We start from the raw sequence: 15,000 nt of genomic DNA on the forward strand, positions 1-15,000 counted from the left end.
GTAATTGACTGAAACAGGACATAGATAATTAGAATGGACAGAGGATGAGGATGATAGTAATTGAGTGAAACAGGACATAGATAATTAGAATGGACAGAGGATCAGGATGATAATAATTGACTGAAACAGGACATAGATAATCAGCATGGACAGAGGATCAGGATGATAGTAATTGACTGAAACAGGACATAGATAATCAGCATGGACAGAGGATCAGGATGATAGTAATTGACTGAAACAAAACATAGATAATTAGAATGGACAGAGGATCAGGATGATAGTAATTGACTGAAACAGGACATAGATAATCAGCATGGACAGAGGATCAGGATGATAGTAATTGACTGAAACAGGACATAGATAATTAGAATGGACAGAGGATGAGGATGATAGTAATTGAGTGAAACAGGACATAGATAATTAGAATGGACAGAGGATCAGGATGTTAGTAATTGACTGAAACAGGACATAGATAATCGGAATGGACAGAGGATCAGGATGATAGCAATTGACTGAAACAGGACATAGAGAATTAGAATAGACAGAGGATCAGGATGATAGTAATTGACTGAAACAGGACATAGATAATCGGAATGGACAGAGGATCAGGATGATAGTAATTGACTGAAACAGGACATAGATAATTAGAATGGAAAGAGGATCAGGATGTTCGTAATTGACTGAAACAGTAAATATATAATTAGAATAGACAGAGGATCAGGATGATAGTAATTGACTAAAACAGGACATAGATAATCGGAATGGACAGAGGATCAGGATGATAGCAATTGACTGAAACAGGACATAGATAATTAGAATAGAAAGAGGATCAGGATGATAGTAATTGACTGAAACAGGACATAGATAATTAGAATAGACAGAGGATCAGGATGATAGTAATTGACTGAAACAGGACATAGATAATTAGAATGGACAGAGGATCAGGATGATAGTATTTAACTGAAACAGGACATAGATCATTAGAATAGACAGAGGATCAGGATGATAGTAATTGACTGAAACAGGACATAGATAATTAGAATAGACAGAGGATCAGGATGATAGTAATTGACTGAAACAGGACATAGATAATCGGAATGGACAGAGGATCAGGATGATAGTAATTGACTGAAACAGGACATAGATAATTATAAAAGACAGAGGATCAGGATGATAGTAATTGACTGAAACAGGACATAGATAATTAGAATAGACAGAGGATCAGGATGATAGTAATTGACTGAAACAGGACATAGATAATTAGAATGGACAGAGGATCAGGATGATAGTAATTAACAGATGCAGGACATAGATAATTAGAATGGAAAGAGGATCAGGATGATCGTAATTGACTGAAACAGTAAATATATAATTAGAATAGACAGAGGATCAGGATGATAGTAATTGACTAAAACAGGACATAGATAATCGGAATGGACAGAGGATCAGGATGATAGTAATTGACTGAAACAGGACATAGATAATTAGAATAGACAGAGGATCAGGATGATAGTAATTGACTGAAACAGGACATAGATAATTAGAATAGACAGAGGATCAGGATGATAGTAATTGACTGAAACAGGACATAGATAATTAGAATGGACAGAGGATCAGGATGATAGTAATTAACTGAAACAGGACATAGATCATTAGAATAGACAGAGGATCAGGATGATAGTAATTGACTGAAACAGGACATAGATAATTAGAATGGACAGAGGATCAGGATGATAGTAATTGACTGAAACAGGACATAGATATTTAGAATGGACAGAGGATCAGGATGATAGTAATTGACTGAAACAGGAAATAGATAATTAAAATGTGCAGAGGATCAGGATGATAGTAATTGACTGAAACAGGACATAGATAATTAGAATGGACAGAGGATCAGGATGATAGTAATTGACTGAAACAGGACATAGATAATTAGAATGGACAGAGGATCAGGACGATAGTAATTGACTCAAACAGGACATAGATAATTAGAATGTACAGAGGATCAGGATGATAGTAATTGACAGAAGAAGGACATAGATAATTTGAATGGTCAGAGGATCAGGATGATAGTAATTAACAGATGCAGGACATAGATAATTAGAATAGACAGAGGATCAGGATGATAAAAATTGACTGAAACAGGACATAGATAATTAGAATGGACAGAGGATCAGGATGATAGTAATTAACAGAAGCAGGACATAGATAATTAGAATGGTCAGAGGATCAGGATGATAGTAATTGACTGAAACAGGACATAGATAATCAGAACGGACAGAGGACCAGGATGATAAAAATTGACTGTAACAGGACATAGATAATTAGAATGGACAGAGGATCAGGATGATAGCAATTGACTGAAACAGGACATAGATAATTTGAATGGTCAGAGGATCAGGATGATAAAAATTGACTGAAACAGGACATAGATAATTAGAATGGACAGATGATCAGGATGATAGTAATTGACTGAAACAGGACATAGATAATTAGAATGGACAGAGGATCAGGACGATAGTAATAGACTGAAACAAGAAAGAGAAATTTAGTATGATCAGAGGATCAGGATGATAGTAAGTGACTGAAACAGGACATAGATAATTAGAATGGACAGAGGATCAGGATGAAGGTAATTGACTGAAACAGGACATAGATAATTAAAATGGACAGAGGATCAGGATGATAGTAATTGACTGAAACAGGACATAGATAATTAGAATGGACAGAGGATGAGGATGATAGTAATTGACTGAAACAGGACATAGATAATTAGAATGGACAGTGGATCAGGATGATAGTAATTGACTGAAACAGGACATAGATAATCGGAATGGACAGAGGATCAGGATGATAGTAATTGACTGAAACAGGACATAGATAATTAGAATGGACAGAGGATCAGGATGATAGTAATTGACTGAAACAGGACATAGATAATTAGAATGGACAGAGGATGAGGATGATATTAATTGACTGAAACAGGACATAGATAATTAGAATGGACAGAGGATCAGGATGATAGTAATTGACTGAAACAGGACATAGATAATCGGAATGGACAGAGGATCAGGATGATAGCAATTGACTGAAACAGGACATAGATAATTAGAATAGACAGAGGATCAGGATGATAGTAATTGACTGAAACAGGACATAGATAATCGGAATGGACAGAGGATCAGGATGATAGTAATTGACTGAAACAGGACATAGATAATTAGAATGGAAAGAGGATCAGGATGATAGTAATTGACTGAGACAGGACATAGATAAATGGAATGGACAGAGGATCAGGATGATATTAATTGACTGAAACAGGACATAGATAATTATAATGTTCAGAGGATCAGGATGATAGTAATTGACTGAAACAGGACATAGATAATTAGAATAGACAGAGGATCAGGATGATAGTAATTGACTGAAACAGGACATAGATGATTAGAATAGACAGAGTATCAGGATGATAGTAATTGACTGAAACAGGACACAGATAATTAAAATGGACAGATTATCAGGATGATAGTAATTGACTGAAACAGGACATAGATAATTTGAATGGACAGTGGGTCAGGATGATAGTAATTGACTGAAACAGGACATAGATAATTAGAATGTTCAGAGGATCAGGATAACAGTAATTGACTGAAACGGGACATAGATAATTAGAATGGACAGAGGATCAGGATGATAGTAATTGACTGAAACAGGACATAGATAATTAGAATGTTCAGAGGATCAGGATAACAGTAATTGACTGAAACGGGACATAGATAATTAGAATGGACAGAGGATCAGGATGATAGTAATTGACTGAAACAGGACATAGATAATTAGAATGTTCAGAGGATCAGGTTGATAGTAATTGACTGAAACAGGACACAGATAATTAGAATAGACAGAGGATCAGGATGATAGTAATTGACTGAAACAGGACATAGATAATTAGAATGGACAGAGGATCAGGATGATAGTAATTGCCTGAAACAGGACATAGATAATTAGAATGGACAGAGGATCAGGATGATAGTAATTGACTGAAACAGGACATAGATAATTAGAATAGACAGAGGATCAGGATGATAGTAATTGACTGAAACATGACTTAGATAATTAGAATGGACAGAGGATTAGGATGATAGTAATTGACTGAAACAGGACATAGATAATTAGAATGTTCAGAGGATCAGGATGATAGTAATTGACTGAAACAGGACATAGATAATTAGAATAGACAGAGGATCAGGATGATAGTAATTGACTGAAACAGGACATAGATAATTAGAATGGACAGAGGATCAGGCTGATAGTAATTGACTGAAACAGGACATAGATAATTAGAATGGAAAGAGGATCAGGATGATAGTAATTGACTGAAACAGGACATAGATAATTAGAATGGACAGAGGATCAGGCTGATAGTAAGTGACTGAAACAGGACACAGATGATTAGAATGGACAGAGGATCAGGATGATCGTAATTGACTGAAACAGGACATAGATAATTAGAATGGACAGAGGATCAGGCTGATAGTAAGTGACTGAAACAGGACATAGATGATTAGAATGTTCAGAGGATCAGGATAACAGTAATTGACTGAAACGGGACATAGATAATTAGAATGGACAGAGGATCAGGATGATAGTAATTGACTGAAACAGGACATAGATAATTTGAATGGACAGTGGGTCAGGATGATAGTAATTGACTGAAACAGGACATAGATAATTAGAATGGACAGAGGATCAGGATGATAGTAATTGACTGAAACAGGACATAGATAATTAGAATGGAAAGAGGATCAGGATGATAGTAATTGACTGAGACAGGACATAGATAAATGGAATGGACAGAGGATCAGGATGATATTAATTGACTGAAACAGGACATAGATAATTATAATGTTCAGAGGATCAGGATGATAGTAATTGACTGAAACAGGACATAGATAATTAGAATAGACAGAGGATCAGGATGATAGTAATTGACTGAAACAGGACATAGATGATTAGAATAGACAGAGTATCAGGATGATAGTAATTGACTGAAACAGGACACAGATAATTAAAATGGACAGATTATCAGGATGATAGTAATTGACTGAAACAGGACATAGATAATTTGAATGGACAGTGGGTCAGGATGATAGTAATTGACTGAAACAGGACATAGATAATTAGAATGTTCAGAGGATCAGGATAACAGTAATTGACTGAAACGGGACATAGATAATTAGAATGGACAGAGGATCAGGATGATAGTAATTGACTGAAACAGGACATAGATAATTAGAATGTTCAGAGGATCAGGATAACAGTAATTGACTGAAACGGGACATAGATAATTAGAATGGACAGAGGATCAGGATGATAGTAATTGCCTGAAACAGGACATAGATAATTAGAATGTTCAGAGGATCAGGTTGATAGTAATTGACTGAAACAGGACACAGATAATTAGAATAGACAGAGGATCAGGATGATAGTAATTGACTGAAACAGGACATAGATAATTAGAATGGACAGAGGATCAGGATGATAGTAATTGCCTGAAACAGGACATAGATAATTAGAATGGACAGAGGATCAGGATGATAGTAATTGACTGAAACAGGACATAGATAATTAGAATAGACAGAGGATCAGGATGATAGTAATTGACTGAAACATGACTTAGATAATTAGAATGGACAGAGGATTAGGATGATAGTAATTGACTGAAACAGGACATAGATAATTAGAATGTTCAGAGGATCAGGATGATAGTAATTGACTGAAACAGGACATAGATAATTAGAATAGACAGAGGATCAGGATGATAGTAATTGACTGAAACAGGACATAGATAATTAGAATGGACAGAGGATCAGGCTGATAGTAATTGACTGAAACAGGACATAGATAATTAGAATGGAAAGAGGATCAGGATGATAGTAATTGACTGAAACAGGACATAGATAATTAGAATGGACAGAGGATCAGGCTGATAGTAAGTGACTGAAACAGGACATAGATGATTAGAATGGACAGAGGATCAGGATGATCGTAATTGACTGAAACAGGACATAGATAATTAGAATGGACAGAGGATCAGGCTGATAGTAAGTGACTGAAACAGGACATAGATGATTAGAATGTTCAGAGGATCATGATAACAGTAATTGACTGAAATGGGACATAGATAATTAGAATGGACAGAGGATCAGGATGATAGTAATTGACTGAAACAGGACATAGATAATTTGAATGGACAGTGGGTCAGGATGATAGTAATTGACTGAAACAGGACATAGATAATTAGAATGTTCAGAGGATCAGGATAACAGTAATTGACTGAAACGGGACATAGATAATTAGAATGGACAGAGGATCAGGATGATAGTAATTGACTGAAACAGGACATAGATAATTAGAATGTTCAGAGGATCAGGATAACAGTAATTGACTGAAACGGGACATAGATAATTAGAATGGACAGAGGATCAGGATGATAGTAATTGACTGAAACAGGACATAGATAATTAGAATGTTCAGAGGATCAGGTTGATAGTAATTGACTGAAACAGGACACAGATAATTAGAATAGACAGAGGATCAGGATGATAGTAATTGACTGAAACAGGACATAGATAATTAGAATGGACAGAGGATCAGGATGATAGTAATTGCCTGAAACAGGACATAGATAATTAGAATGGACAGAGGATCAGGATGATACTAATTGACTGAAACAGGACATAGATAATGAGAATGTTCAGAGGATCAGGATGATAGTAATTGACTGAAACAGGACATAGATAATTAGAATAGACAGAGGATCAGGATGATAGTAATTGACTGAAACAGGACATAGATAATTAGAATGGACAGAGGATCAGGCTGATAGTAATTGACTGAAACAGGACATAGATAATTAGAATGGAAAGAGGATCAGGATGATAGTAATTGACTGAAACAGGACATAGATAATTAGAATGGACAGAGGATCAGGCTGATAGTAATTGACTGAAACAGGACATAGATAATTAGAATGTTCAGAGGATCAGGTTGATAGTAATTGACTGAAACAGGACACAGATAATTAGAATAGACAGAGGATCAGGATGATAGTAATTGACTGAAACAGGACATAGATAATTAGAATGGACAGAGGATCAGGATGATAGTAATTGCCTGAAACAGGACATAGATAATTAGAATGGACAGAGGATCAGGATGATACTAATTGACTGAAACAGGACATAGATAATTAGAATGTTCAGAGGATCAGGATGATAGTAATTGACTGAAACAGGACATTGATAATTAGAATAGACAGAGGATCAGGATGATAGTAATTGACTGAAACAGGACATAGATAATTAGAATGGACAGAGGATCAGGATGACAGTAATTGACTGAAACAGGACATAGATAATTAGAATGGACAGAGGATCAGGATGATAGTAATTGACTGAAACAGGACATAGATAATTAGAATGTTCAGAGGATCAGGATAACAGTAATTGACTGAAACGGGACATAGATAATTAGAATGGACAGAGGATCAGGATGATAGTAATTGACTGAAACAGGACATAGATAATTAGAATGTTCAGAGGATCAGGTTGATAGTAATTGACTGAAACAGGACACAGATAATTAGAATAGACAGAGGATCAGGATGATAGTAATTGACTGAAACAGGACATAGATAATTAGAATGGACAGAGGATCAGGATGATAGTAATTGCCTGAAACAGGACATAGATAATTAGAATGGACAGAGGATCAGGATGATACTAATTGACTGAAACAGGACATAGATAATGAGAATGTTCAGAGGATCAGGATGATAGTAATTGACTGAAACAGGACATAGATAATTAGAATAGACAGAGGATCAGGATGATAGTAATTGACTGAAACAGGACATAGATAATTAGAATGGACAGAGGATCAGGCTGATAGTAATTGACTGAAACAGGACATAGATAATTAGAATGGAAAGAGGATCAGGATGATAGTAATTGACTGAAACAGGACATAGATAATTAGAATGGACAGAGGATCAGGCTGATAGTAATTGACTGAAACAGGACATAGATAATTAGAATGTTCAGAGGATCAGGTTGATAGTAATTGACTGAAACAGGACACAGATAATTAGAATAGACAGAGGATCAGGATGATAGTAATTGACTGAAACAGGACATAGATAATTAGAATGGACAGAGGATCAGGATGATAGTAATTGCCTGAAACAGGACATAGATAATTAGAATGGACAGAGGATCAGGATGATACTAATTGACTGAAACAGGACATAGATAATTAGAATGTTCAGAGGATCAGGATGATAGTAATTGACTGAAACAGGACATTGATAATTAGAATAGACAGAGGATCAGGATGATAGTAATTGACTGAAACAGGACATAGATAATTAGAATGGACAGAGGATCAGGATGACAGTAATTGACTGAAACAGGACATAGATAATTAGAATGGACAGAGGATCAGGATGATAGTAATTGACTGAAACAGGACATAGATAATTAGAATGGACAGAGGATCAGGCTGATAGTAATTGACTGAAACAGGACATAGATAATTAGAATGGAAAGAGGATCAGGATGATAGTAATTGACTGAAACAGGACATAGATAATTAGAATGGACAGAGGATCAGGCTGATAGTAAGTGACTGAAACAGGACATAGATGATTAGAATGGACAGAGGATCAGGATGATCGTAATTGACTGAAACAGGTCATAGATAATTAGAATGGACAGAGGATCAGGCTGATAGTAAGTGACTGAAACAGGACATAGATGATTAGAATGGACAGAGGATCAGGATGATCGTAATTGACTGAAACGGGACAGAGATAATTAGAATGGACAGAGGATCAGGATGATAGTAATTGACTGAAACAGGGCATAGATAATTAGAATGGAGAGAGGATCATGATGATAGTAATTGACTGAAACAGGACATAGATAATTAGAATGGACAGAGGGCCAGGATGATAGTAATTGACTGAAACAGGACATAGATAATTAGAATGGTCAGAGGATCAGGATGATAGTAATTGACTGAAACAGGACATAGATAATTAGAATGGACAGAGGATCAGGATGATAGTAATTGACTGAAACAGGACATCGATAATTAGAATAGGCAGAGGATCAGGATGATAGTAATTGACTGAAACAGGACATAGATAATTGGAATGGACTGAGGATCAGGATGATATTAATTGTCTGAAACAGATCATAGATAATTATAGTAGACAGAGGATCAGGGTCATAGTATTTGACTGAAACTGGACACAGATATTTAGAATAGACAGAGGATCAGGATGATAGTAATTGACTGAAACAGGACATAGATAATTAGAATGGACAGAGGATCAGGATGATAGTAATTGACTGAAACAGGACATAGATAATTAGAATAGACAGAGGATCAGGATGATAGTAATTGACTGAAAGAGGACATAGATAATTGGAGTCGGCAGAGGATCAGGATGATAGTAATTGACTGAAACAGGACATAGATAATCAGAATGGACAGAGAGTCAGGATGATAGTAATTGACTGAAAAAGGACATAGATAATTAGAATAGACAGAGAGTCAGGATGATAGTAATTGACTGAAACGGGACTTAGATACTTAGAATACACAGAGGATCAGGATGATAGTAATTGACTGAAACATGACATAGATAATTAGAATGGACAGAGGATCAGGATGATAGTAATTGACTGAAACAGGACATAGATAATTAGAATGGACAGAGGATCAGGATGATAGTAATTGACTGAAACAGGACATAGATAATTTGAATAGACAGAGAGTAAGGATGATAGTAATTGACTGAAACGTGACATAGATAATTAGAATACACAGAGGATCAGGATGATAGTAATTGACTGAAACAGGACATAGATAATTAGAATAGACAGAGGATCAGGATGATAGTAATTGACTGAAACAGGACATAGATAATTAGAATAGACAGAGGATCAGGATGATAGTAATATTGACTGAAACAGGACATAGATAATTAGAATGGACAGATGATCAGGATGATAGTAATTGACTGAAACAGGACATAGATGATTAGAATAGACAGAGGATCAGGATGATAGTAATATTGACTGAAACAGGACATAGATAATTAGAATGGACAGAGGATCAGGATGATACTAATTGACTGAAACAGGACATAGATAATTAGAATGTTCAGAGGATCAGGATGATAGTAATTGACTGAAACAGGACATTGATAATTAGAATAGACAGAGGATCAGGATGATAGTAATTGACTGAAACAGGACATAGATAATTAGAATGGACAGAGGATCAGGATGACAGTAATTGACTGAAACAGGACATAGATAATTAGAATGGACAGAGGATCAGGATGATAGTAATTGACTGAAACAGGACATAGATAATTAGAATGGACAGAGGATCAGGCTGATAGTAATTGACTGAAACAGGACATAGATAATTAGAATGGAAAGAGGATCAGGATGATAGTAATTGACTGAAACAGGACATAGATAATTAGAATGGACAGAGGATCAGGCTGATTGTAAGTGACTGAAACAGGACATAGATGATTAGAATGGACAGAGGATCAGGATGATCGTAATTGACTGAAACAGGACATAGATAATTAGAATGGACAGAGGATCAGGCTGATAGTAAGTGACTGAAACAGGACATAGATGATTAGAATGGACAGAGGATCAGGATGATCGTAATTGACTGAAACGGGACAGAGATAATTAGAATGGACAGAGGATCAGGATGATAGTAATTGACTGAAACAGGGCATAGATAATTAGAATGGAGAGAGGATCATGATGATAGTAATTGACTGAAACAGGACATAGATAATTAGAATGGACAGAGGGCCAGGATGATAGTAATTGACTGAAACAGGACATAGATAATTAGAATGGTCAGAGGATCAGGATGATAGTAATTGACTGAAACAGGACATAGATAATTAGAATGGACAGAGGATCAGGATGATAGTAATTGACTGAAACAGGACATCGATAATTAGAATAGGCAGAGGATCAGGATGATAGTAATTGACTGAAACAGGACATAGATAATTGGAATGGACTGAGGATCAGGATGATATTAATTGTCTGAAACAGATCATAGATAATTATAGTAGACAGAGGATCAGGGTCATAGTATTTGACTGAAACTGGACACAGATATTTAGAATAGACAGAGGATCAGGATGATAGTAATTGACTGAAACAGGACATAGATAATTAGAATGGACAGAGGATCAGGATGATAGTAATTGACTGAAACAGGACATAGATAATTAGAATAGACAGAGGATCAGGATGATAGTAATTGACTGAAAGAGGACATAGATAATTGGAGTCGACAGAGGATCAGGATGATAGTAATTGACTGAAACAGGACATAGATAATCAGAATGGACAGAGAGTCAGGATGATAGTAATTGACTGAAAAAGGACATAGATAATTAGAATAGACAGAGAGTCAGGATGATAGTAATTGACTGAAACGGGACTTAGATACTTAGAATACACAGAGGATCAGGATGATAGTAATTGACTGAAACATGACATAGATAATTAGAATGGACAGAGGATCAGGATGATAGTAATTGACTGAAACAGGACATAGATAATTAGAATGGACAGAGGATCAGGATGATAGTAATTGACTGAAACAGGACATAGATAATTTGAATAGACAGAGAGTCAGGATGATAGTAATTGACTGAAACGTGACATAGATAATTAGAATACACAGAGGATCAGGATGATAGTAATTGACTGAAACAGGACATAGATAATTAGAATAGACAGAGGATCAGGATGATAGTAATTGACTGAAACAGGACATAGATAATTAGAATAGACAGAGGATCAGGATGATAGTAATATTGACTGAAACAGGACATAGATAATTAGAATGGACAGATGATCAGGATGATAGTAATTGACTGAAACAGGACATAGATGATTAGAATAGACAGAGGATCAGGATGATAGTAATATTGACTGAAACAGGACATAGATAATTAGAATGGACAGAGGATCAGGATGATAGTAATTGACTGAAACAGGACATAGATGATTAGAATGGACAGAGGATCAGGATGATAGTAATTGACTGAAACAGGACATAGATGATTAGAGTAGACAGAGGATCAGGATGATAGTAATTGACTGAAACAGGACATAGATAATTAGAATACACAGAGGATCAGGATGATAGTAATATTGACTGAAACAGGACACAGATAACTAGAATACACAGAGGATCAGGATGATAGTAATTGACTGAAACAGGACACAGATAATTAAAATGGACAGATTATCAGGATGATAGTAATTGACTGAAACAGGACATAGATAATTAGAATGGACAGAGGATCAGGATGATAGTAATTGACTGAAACAGGACATAGATGATTAGAATGGACAGAGGATCAGGATGATAGTAATTGACTGAAACAGGACATAGATGATTAGAGTAGACAGAGGATCAGGATGATAGTAATTGACTGAAACAGGACATAGATAATTAGAATGGACAGAGTATCAGGATGATAGTAATTGACTGAAACAGGACATAGATGATTAGAATGGACAGAGGATCAGGATGATAGTAATTGACTGAAACAGGACATAGATGATTAGAGTAGACAGAGGATCAGGATGATAGTAATTGACTGAAACAGGACATAGATAATTAGAATACACAGAGGATCAGGATGATAGTAATATTGACTGAAACAGGACACAGATGACTAGAATACACAGAGGATCAGGATGATAGTAATTGACTGAAACAGGACACAGATAATGAAAATGGACAGATTATCAGGATGATAGTAATTGACTGAAACAGGACATAGATAATTAGAATTGACAGAGGATCAGGATGATAGTAATTGACTGAAACAGGACATAGATAATTAGAATGGACAGAGGATCAGGATGATAGTAATTGACTGAAACAGGACATAGATGATTAGAATAGACAGAGGATCAGGATGATAGTAATTGACTGAAACAGGACACAGATAATTAAAATGGACAGATTATCAGGATGATAGTAATTGACTGAAACAGGACATAGATAATTAGAATGGACAGAGGATCAGGATAACAGTAATTGACCGAAACGGGACACAGATAATTAGAATGGACAGAGGATCAGGATGATAGTAATTGACTGAAACAGGACATAGATAATTAGAATGTTAAGAGGATCAGGATGATAGTAATTGACTGAAACAGGACATAGATAATTCGAAGAGACAGAGGATCAGGATGATAGTAATTGACTGAAACAGGACATAGATAATTAGAATGGTCAGAGGATCAGGATGATAGTAATTGACTGAAGCAGGACATAGGTAATTAGAATGTTCAGAGGATCAGGATAATAGTAATTGAATGAAACAGGACACAGATAATTAGAATGAACAGAGGTTCAGGATGATAGTAATTGACTGAAACAGGACATAGATAATTAGAATGTTCAGAGGATCAGGATGATAGTAATTGACAGAAACAGGACACAGATAATTAGAATAGACAGAGGATCAGGATGATACTAATTGACTGAAACAGGACATAGATAATTAGAATGTTAAGAGGATCAGGATGATAGTAATTGACTGAAACAGGACATAGATAATTCGAATAGACAGAGGATCAGGATGATAGTAATTGACTGAAACAGGACATAGATAAATTAGAATGGTCAGAGGATCAGGATGATAGTAATTGTCTGAAATAGGACATAGATAATTATAATGGACAGAGGAACAGGATGATAGCAATTGACTGAAACAGTACATAGATAATTAGAATAGACAGAGGATCAGGATGATAGTAATTGACTGAAACAGGACATAGATAATTAGAATAGACAGAGGATCAGGATGATAGTAATTGACTGAAACAGGACATAGCTAATTAGAATAGACAGAGGATCAGGATGATAGTAATTGACTGAAACATGACATTGCTAATTGGAATGGACAGAGGATCAGGATGATAGTAATTGACTGAAACAGGACATAGATAATTAGAATAGACAGAGGATCAGGATGATAGCAATTGACTGAAACAGGACATAGATAATTAGAATAGACAAAGGATCAGGATGATAATAATTGACTGAAACAGGACATTGCTAATTGGAATGGTCAGAGGATCAGGATGATAGTAATTGACTGAAACAGGACATAGATAATTAGAATAGACAGAGGATCAGGATGATAGCAATTGACTGAAACAGGACATAGATAATTAGAATAGACAAAGGATCAGGATGATAATAATTGACCGAAACTGGACATAATTAATTAGAATGGACAGAGGAAAAGGATGATAGTAATTGACAGAAACAGGACATAGATAAGTGGAATGGACAAAGGATCAGGATGATAGTAATTTACTGAAACAGGACATAGATAATTACAATGATCAGAGGATCAGGATGATAGTAATTGACTGAAACAGGACATAGATAATTAGAATAGACAGAGGATCAGGATGATAGTAATTGACTGAAACAGGACATAGATAATTAGAATGGTCAGAGGATCAGCATGATAGTAATTGACTGAAACAGGACATAGATAATTAGAATGGTCAGAGGATCAGGATGATAGTAATTGACTGAAACAGGACATAGATAATTAGAATGGGCAGAGGATCAGGATGATAGTAATTGACTGAAACAGGACATAGAAAATTAGAATAGACAGAGGATCAGGATGATAGTAATTGACTGAAACAGGAAATAGATAATTAGAATGTTCAGAAGATCAGGATGATAGTAATTGACTGAAACAGGACATGGATAATTAGAATGGGCAGAGGATCAGGATGATAGTAATTGACTGAAACAGGAAATAGATAATTAGAATAGACAGAGGATCAGGATGATAGTAATTGACTGAAACAGGACATAGAAAATTAGAAT

The sequence above is a fragment of the Heterodontus francisci genome, unplaced genomic scaffold (genome assembly GCF_036365525.1).
Source record: "Heterodontus francisci isolate sHetFra1 unplaced genomic scaffold, sHetFra1.hap1 HAP1_SCAFFOLD_260, whole genome shotgun sequence".
Lineage (NCBI taxonomy): Eukaryota > Metazoa > Chordata > Chondrichthyes > Heterodontiformes > Heterodontidae > Heterodontus > Heterodontus francisci.